Below are 9,160 nucleotides of genomic sequence, written 5' to 3'. Positions count from 1 at the left end.
AAGCTTAATAAATGAGTAACGCCATGTAATCCCTCGTGCCAACCATCCCAGAGAGCAGAGCCTATTTTGAGTCTGTACCAAAGGATTATCCCTAACAGATGTAACATTCAGAGTCAATTGTTTTTCTGACCACAAGGATTTAGTGGGGATGATACGTTGTTAAAGCTGAGCAGATATTTAAAGGGGCTACTTTCTGTACTGCCTTAAATATTGTTTTTCTGTTCAGCAGCTCCAGTATTGGTTATCACTTTATTAGCATATGATGTGAGAGAGGGGGAGGCCACACAACTCAAGGGAGAGGGGAAGACACCTTCAATAGCAAGTTAAATACTGTTACCAATGGGAGACCAATGGGATTGGACAAATTCCTGGAGGAAAAGTCCATAGTCTGCTATTGAGACAGACATGGGAAGCAACTGCTTGCCTGGGATTTATAGTATGGAATGTTGCTAGTCTTTGAGATTCAGAATGGAACCTTGTCACTCTCTAGGATTCCGGAATCTTGCTATTCTTTGGGGTTCTACATGGAATGCTGCCATGATTTGGGTTTCTGCCAGGTACTTGTGACCTAGTTTGGCCACTGTTAGGAAAACAGGATACTGGGCTAGATGGACCACTGGTCTGACCCAGTATGGCTACTCTTATGTTCTTAGGCAAGGCATGGATGGGCGATTGTGGTAACCCTAAATACAAACCACTGTGATAATCAGGCTGCAATAAGAGCAAACAAAGCCTGTATAACCGTTTGGAAATTTTCAGCAGATAAATACGAACATATATTCTCCAGGCAAGCCGGAATGTAAAAACGTTTTCTTTACCACAGCAGAAATGTGGGCTTTTGTAGATTCTGTCACATCAAGCTGTATTCCTAATATCTTTAAATTGCGTAAGCACAGGTATCATCCACTGATCCAAAACAAAGGACGCAGGCAGGTTCTTTATTACAAAAGAAGTCCTGCTCGTTTTTGCAATGCCGATAAGGATGGCCGGGAGGCTTCTAGTAGTAAGAGGAGTGAGCGGTTAGTATTAAATGGCCCTTTTGAATTGGAACTTGGCTTAAGGCCCAGCATGGTCTGGTATTAGTACAGTAGACGGTAACCATAAAAGTAATAACTGAAATGAAACAGAAGCAGAATAGCTCAGGAGACTGGCACACAATTACAGCACATATCAACTTCAGATCAGTGGTTCATATACAATTCAGATTGCTAGTGCCCAGAAAACATGAATGCCATTGAGAAACGGAAGAGAGTGGGTGGTCTACTACTACTACTTTATTATTTATTGCATTTGTATCCCACATTTTCCCACCTCTTTGCAGGCTCAATGTGGCTTACAATGTGTCGTATTAGTAGATGATAGATTGGGAGATATCAGTTAGTATTACATGGAAGGTAGCACGATCGAAAATTGAACAGGTAGATATAGGTAGAAAGTATTACTGATAATAGGTACGGTGGAGATGTGATAGAAAATAGCGTCATCAAATTTCAGATAAGTAGATATAACAAGGACATTGTTGATAATAGGTAAGATTGCGATGTACTACATTTCTAGTTGCTGCTCTCATTGGTATGCCTTGTTGAATAGGTGGGTCTTCAGGGATTTGCGAAAGTTAATTAGTACTTATCATTTCTAAAGCGCTACTAGACATACACAGTGCTGTACACTTGAATGTAAAGAGACAGTCCCTGCTCGACAGAGCTTACAATCTAATCAGGACAGACAAACAGGACAAATAAGGGATAAGGACAAAAATTAGTAAGATTCCGTGCAGAATCCCAAAGAGCAAAATTCCGGAATCCCAAAGACTACTACTACTACTTATCATTTATATAGCGCTTCTAGACGTACACAGCACTGTACACTTGAACATGAAGATACAGTCCCTGCTCGACAGAGCTTACAATCTAATCAGGACAGACAAACAGGACAAATAAGGGATAAGGACAAAGAGTGGCAAGATTCCGTGCAGAATCCCAAAGAGCAAAATTCCGGAATCCCAAAGACTACTACTACTACTTATCATTTCTATAGTGCTACTAGACGTACGCAGTGCTGTACACTTGAACATGAAGAGACAGTACCTGCTCAACAGAGCTTACAATCTAATTAGGACAGACAAACAGGACAAATAAGGGATAAGGACAAAGAGTAGCAAGATTCCATGCAAAATCCCAAAGAATAGGAAGATTCCGGAATCCCAGAGTAGCAAGATTCCATGCAGAATCCCAAAGAGTAGCAAGATTCCAGAATCCCAAAGACTACTACTTATCATTTCTATAGTGCTACTAGACGTATGCAGTGCTGTACACTTGAACATGAAGAGACAGTCCCTGTTCGATAGAGTTTACAATCTAATCAAGACAGACAAACAGGACAAATAAGGGATAAGGACAAAGAGGTTCAAGATTCCGGAATCCCAAAGAGTACTACTACTACTTATCATTTCTATAGCGCTACTAGAAGTACGCAGCGCTGTACACTTGAACATGAAGAGACAGTCCCTGTTCGATAGAGCTTACAATCTAATTAGGACAGACAAACAGGACAAATAGAGGAAAAGGGAAATACTTAAGGTGGGAATGAAAAAATAGACATGGGTACTGAACAAATGAATAAACCTCCACCCACTGAGTTTGTCATCACTGCTTCCAGCCACATCAGAGAAGCCAACAATTGTGAAAAGTGTGTGTCTGTGTCTGTGTGTGCATACATGCATATGTGTGTGGGGGGGGGGGGGGAGGGCAAGAGATCTTGCATTGCTGCTGCCTATGTCATACCTGTTCTGTGGATACAAGGATGAATTCAAAAGCAATAGCTTGAAAGCTTCCTTCCAGAAAGTCTCTTTAGGGTCACATGTTCCCTCTACCATTAATGGAAGGAGTCTGCACATGTGGACCCCTGTTGTTATATTTCATGCAGTGCCTTTATGCAGGTAACACAAATGAATGCCGTCTTGGTTTTATTCCTCATATGATTCACTCTATTTTAGGTTAGGTTTGGGACCAAACTCCTACTGCTGGTCGAGGCAGTAAGGTAACCACATAGAATTAATTTGTGCCCTAAAATTCTGGAAGACGTGGACATGTAAAGGTCCTAAGGGTCATGGATTTGACATACCACCTTTCTGTGGAGCAACCAAAGCAGTTTATGTTTATCATATGCAGGTACTTTCTCTACCCCCTAATGGACACACAATCTAAATTTCCATCGCGTCACACAGATCAGTCCAGAGACTTGTGAGTTATGTCCCTCTGCCAGCAGGTGGAGATAGACAGAACTTCTGAGGTTCACTCTATGTGGTCATTTGCAGCCACCTAAACCTCAGTATTCTCTCTATCTAGCAGGTGGAGGGTTATAACTCTGCAGCTCTGGTTTGTTGGGCTCCTGACCCGTTCCCTCGGGCTGAGTTGAGCTTTCCTTTGGAGGTTGAGGGCTCCCTTTGGTGGTGAACAGGGTGCACCTGTTGGGGGCCAGGTCCCTCCCTTCTTCCCCCCGCCAAACCCCATTCCCCCAGCTCTTCCACGTGAGTTCAGTGTGGGGCAGCGTTTCTCTTTGTCTCAAAAAAAAAAAAGTCTAGCAGGTACTCACAGGGCTCCTGTCTTCTTAATGCCAGTAAGGTTGCAGCCCGGGTGGCCATGTGCCCAGACAGTCTGTGTCACGAGATGCCCCTGGTGACCACAGAGTGGGTGGTGGTGACTACAGATGCCAGCCTGTCGGGCTGGGGGAGGGGGCACATTGTCTGGGCCAGACAGCACAGGGGTCTTGGTCTAAGGCGGAGGCTTCCTGGTCCATCAACTGGTTGGAACTAAGGGCAATCAGGCTGGCGTTGCAGGAGTTTTTCCCACTTCTGACAGGGAGACCTGTTCATGTCCTCTCAGACAATGTAATGGCAGTGGCGTATGTCAACCAGCAGGGAGCACCAAGAGCATCCCGCTAGCCATGGATGCATCATTTCTCTGCCTTTGGGTGGAGCAATGCCTACCCCTTCTCTCGGCGGCCCACATTGCAGGGTCCCTGAACATCAAAGCGGACTTTCTCAGTCGCCATGTGTTGGATCCAGGGGAGTGGGAACTTTCAGGTTAGTGTTTTCTCAGGTCATGGAATGCTGGAGTCTACCAGCAATAGATCTGATGGCGCGGGGGATCAATGCGAAGGTGCCACATTTTTTTAGCAGGGGCAAGTATCCCAAGACCCAGGGATCAATGCACTCGTACAATCTTGGCCTTGTCTCTCCTGCTCTATTTGTTCCCTCAGTGGCCCATGGTGGACAGGGTAGTGGGATGCGTTGCACCTCACATGAGTCGGGTGATCTTAGTGGATTGGCCCCGGTGTCCTTGGTACGCGGACCTGGTCTATCTTCAGGTTGACAGCCCCTTGCGACTGCCATGGAGGATCACTCCCCCTTTGGTCTTACGACCCTGCTCTTGAAAGGGCATGGTTAAGGAAGAAGAGTTACCCAGACAGAGTGATTACCACTATGTTGCAGGCAAGGAAGCGTTCCACTTCTACGGTGTACACAAGGGTGTGACGGACTTTCAAATCCTGGTGTACAGCGATGGGCCTTTTGGCATGGTTGGCATCGGTGGTCAACATCCTGGCCTTTTTGCAGGACGGACTCAACAACTGTTTGTCATTCAACTCCTTGAAAGTTCAGATAGCGGCGTTGGCAATTTTGGGGGGATGCCTTCAGGGGTCCTTGCTGGTGTCCCATCTGGACATTATCCGCTTCATGAGTGGAGTGAATCATCTGCGTCCGCCGCATCTTCCTGTGGTTCTCGCATGGAATCTTAATCTGGTGCTAAGGGCTTTTCAGCAGCCTCTCTTTGAGCCCTTGGATCATTTATTCTTGAAAGATCTGACGCTGAAGATGGTGTTCTTGATGGCTATTGCGTCGGTGACAAGAGTCTCGGAGCTGCAGGCCTTATCCTGTAGAGACCCCTTCCTCCACTTTACTGAAGCAGGAGTTTTCTTTTGGACAGTTCTGTCCTTCTTGCCTACGATTGTATTGCGTGTTCATCTGAATCAGAAGCTCTTTCTCCCGGTGTTTCACAGGGAGGATTACCCTTCAGAGTTTCAGACCTTGTGGTGCCTGGATGTGCGGCAGATTCTACTTCGCTACTTGGAGATCACGAATGATTTTCACCACTCAGATCATCGGCTTCCAAAGTCACGGTGGCTTGATGGCTATGGGAGGCCATTTCTTTGGCGAACATCTTGAGGGGGGAAGACTCCGCCTCTTAAGGTGCGGGCGTATTCCACTAGGGAGTAAGTGGCTTTGGCAGCTGAGTCACATTTGATCTCATTGGAGGAGATTTACAGGTTGGCAACTTGGTCATCAGTGCATACCTTTTCGAAGCACTATCATCTGGATGTGACAGTGCGGAGTGACACCGCATTTGGGGCCTCTATCCTGGAGACTGGGATCTCTGGGTCCCGCCCTACTTGAGGACTGCTTGGGTACATCCCACAAGTCTCTGGATTGACCTGTGGGACGCTATGGAAAGTAAAATTAGTTACCTGATAATTTTCTTTCCATTAGTCCCAACAGATCAATCCAGAGGCTCGCCCTGCGGTTTTTGGTTTATGTTCGGTTTGTTATAGGTTTATTGTTGTATTTTTGAACTTGGGTGGAGCGAATCTCTTTACTTGCTGTGAACTGTATGAGTTCCTCCCCCGATGGTGGTTGTAGGGTGTGGTTAATTCGTATGGAGACAGGAGAGTAATGGTGTGCTCGAGGTTCGATGGGTCACACTGCTCTGGTAGTGACAATACTGAGGTTTAGGTGGCTGCACATGACCACATATAGAGGGGCATAATCGAAAGGGGCCGCCCATCTCTAAGGGCGCCCATCTCCGGGAACAGCTACGAGAAGGGACGGTCCCAACTGTATTATCGAAAAAGATGGGCGGGCATCTTTTGTTTCGATAATACGGTTGGGCCTGGCCAAATGTCAGAGATGGCCGGGTTTGAGATGGTCGACATCGGTTTTCAGCGATAATGGAAACCGAAGGCGGCCATCTTAAAAACTCCAAGGCATTTGGTCATGGGAGGGGCCAGGATTCATACTGCACTGGTCCCCCTCACATGCCAGGACACCAACCGGGCACCCTAAGGGGCACTTTTAAAAATTAAAAAAAAACATTAAAATACCTCCCAGGTGCATAGCTCCCTTACCTTGGGTGCTGAGCCCCCCAAATCCCCCCCCCAAAACCCACTACCCACAACTCCACACCATTACCATAGCCCTTATGGGTGAAGGGGGGCACCTACATATGGGTACAGTGGGTTTTGGGGGGGTTTGGAGGGCTCACATTTATCACCACAAGTGTAACAGGTAGGGGGGGTAGGCCTGGGTCCACCTGCCTGAAGTGCACTGCACCCACTAAAAACTGTTCCAGGGACCTGCATACTGCTGTCATGGAGCTGGGTATGACATTTGAGGCTGGCTTAAAGGTTGGAAAAAAAAGTTTTTAAAGTACTTTTTTTTGGTGGGTGGGGGTTAGTGACCACTGGGGGAGTCAGGGGATGTCATCCCTGATTCCCTCCGGTGGTCATCTGGGCATTTCGGGCACCTTTTTGGGACTTGGACCTAAAAAAAAGGGTCCAAAAAAAGCGACCTAAATTCTCGCTACGGGTGCCCTTCTTTTTTCCATTATGGCCTGAAGCCGCCCATCTGTTAACCACTCCATGCCCGCTCCTGTCCCGCCTTCGCTACTGTGCCGACATGCCCCCGTGAACTTTGTTCGTCTCCGCGGAGTGCAGTTGAAAGCGCCCAAAATCGGCTTTCGATTATACCAATTTGGGCGCCCTCGGAAGATGGGCGCCCATCTCCCGAAGATGGGCACCCTTCTCCTTTCAAAAATAAGCCTGATAGTGAACCTCAGAAGTTCTCTCCATCTCCACCTGCTGGCAGAGGGACATAACCCATAAGTCTCTGGATTGATCTATTGGGACTAATGGAAAGAAAATTATCAGGTAAGAACTAATTTTACCATTTGTACCTGGGCAATGGAGGGTTAATGGAGGGTTCTGTTGTGCAGTGCATCACACTATCCTGTACTATACTATGTAAACCGCTTTGAATGTAGTTACACAACCACAGAAAGGTGGTATATCAACAAGTCCCATTTCCCTTCCCCTTTCCCTATTCAGAAGATGTTGTTATCCTGCTGTTCATTACATAACTCTGGTGTTCAGACATCAGTCTCAGTACACCCTAATCCTTAAAGTGTGGAGGAGTGGCCTAGTGGTTAGGGTGGTGGACTTTGGTCCTGGGGAACTGAGGAACTGAGTTCGATTTCCACTTCAGGCACAGGCAGCTCCTTGTGACTCTGGGCAAGTCACTTAACCCTCCATTGCCCCATGTAAGCCGCATTGAGCCTGCCATGAGTGGGAAAGCGCAGGGTACAAATGTAACAAAAATAAAATAGATACTATTGGAGATTCTACATGGAATGTTGCTACTATTGGAGATTCTACATGGAATGTTGCTATTCCACTAGCAACATTCCATGTAGAAGGCTGTGCAGGCTTCTGTTTCTGTGAGTCTGACGTCCTGCCATGAGTGGGAAAGCGCAGGGTACAAATGTAACAAAAATAAAATAGATACTATTGGAGATTCTACATGGAATGTTGCTATTCCACTAGCAACATTCCATGTAGAAGGCTGGCAAGGCTTCTGTGAGTCTGATGTCCTGCATGTACGTGCAGGACGTCAGACTCCAAGACTCACAGAAGCAGAAGCCTGCGCGGCCACATTGGTGATCTGCAAGGATTGACTTGTACATGGAATGTTGCTAGTGGAATAGCAACATTCCATGTAGAATCTCAAATAGTAGCAACAGTGGAGGAGTGGCCTAGTGGTTAGGGTGGTGGACTTTGGTCCTGAGGAACTGAGTTCGATTCCCACTTCAGGCACAGGCAGCTCCTTGTGACTCTGGCCAAGTCACTTAACCCTCCATCGCCTGCTGCATTGAGCCTGCCATGAATGGGAAAGCACGGGGTACAAATGTAAATAAATAAATAAATAAAAAAAGTACTGTACTGAATTTCCCCTAAGGCTCAGGACTAGATGGACTGAGAACATTTGGCATTAGTAGGAAAAGACGGAACTCTTGCGTAGGGGTGAGTTGGGAGGAAAAGGGATGTGATTATTCCCAAAGATAGTTTTATAGACCCCCTTATTGAGGAGTTTCCCATCTCCGCTCCATGTGCAATGAGGTGACCAAGAAGATGTTTGAGCATCCAGCCTTGCTCAGCTCACTGACCAGTTGTGGCATATGATGTAATATTTGCTACACTGAGAATGGGATGTTCAGTATCTGCACAAGATTATCTACCCCCAAGCATTTTTACTTTAGTCACACTCATGTGAGCATGTTTATGTTCTTCCAGACTTTTCTGCAAAGGTGGAAACGCTTTGGACTGCTCTGTTCCAACTTCAGCCTTATTACTTTCTCTAGTGAGGTTTTTGACATTTTGTGAGGGCTGTATGAAAATGACCCTTCCTCTACACAGTCGAAAGTACCTGCAGCACTCCACAGCGGATGCACCTCTAGCCAGGTTTGGAGGATCTCCAGGGATGTTTGGGACAAGATTAGAAATTGTTTTGTTTTTTTTTAGCTAGATGGGCGTTATTTTGTATAGGATGAAGGTGAAAGGGGACAGACTCAGAAGAAACCTGAGGAAACACCTCTTCACAGAAAAGGTGGTGGATCCGTGGAACGGCCTGCCGGTGGAAGTGGTAGAGACAAAAACGGTATCTGAATTCAAGCAAACGTGGGACAAGTACAGAGGATCTCTACGGGAGAGGAAGGGATTGTAGATGGCAAGGATGGGCACACTGGATAGGCCTCATTGTCTTTATCTGCTTTCATTTTTCCCTATTTCTGTTACCTGCTGAATATGCAGACTCAGACATCCAGGGGTATCCTTTGTCCCAAAGTGAACAGTTTGAGAATTTCCCTTTCTAGGTTTTATTTACTCCTTTGATGAGCCTGCTGAGCTATTCAGACTTTTTCCCTGACAGAATCACTGCCAGTGCAATTTATTTTCCATCCCTCTGGACTGCCTAATTGTACAGGCAGTTTCTTCCTTTGACAACTCAGGCTGTGCCTTCTCAGTGAGGTTATATTGCCTTCCTTACCAGTGAACC

This window comes from Microcaecilia unicolor, chromosome 7 (assembly GCF_901765095.1).
Source record: "Microcaecilia unicolor chromosome 7, aMicUni1.1, whole genome shotgun sequence".
NCBI classification, from domain to species: Eukaryota; Metazoa; Chordata; class Amphibia; order Gymnophiona; family Siphonopidae; genus Microcaecilia; species Microcaecilia unicolor.
Note: the sequence above shows the minus strand (reverse complement) of the source record.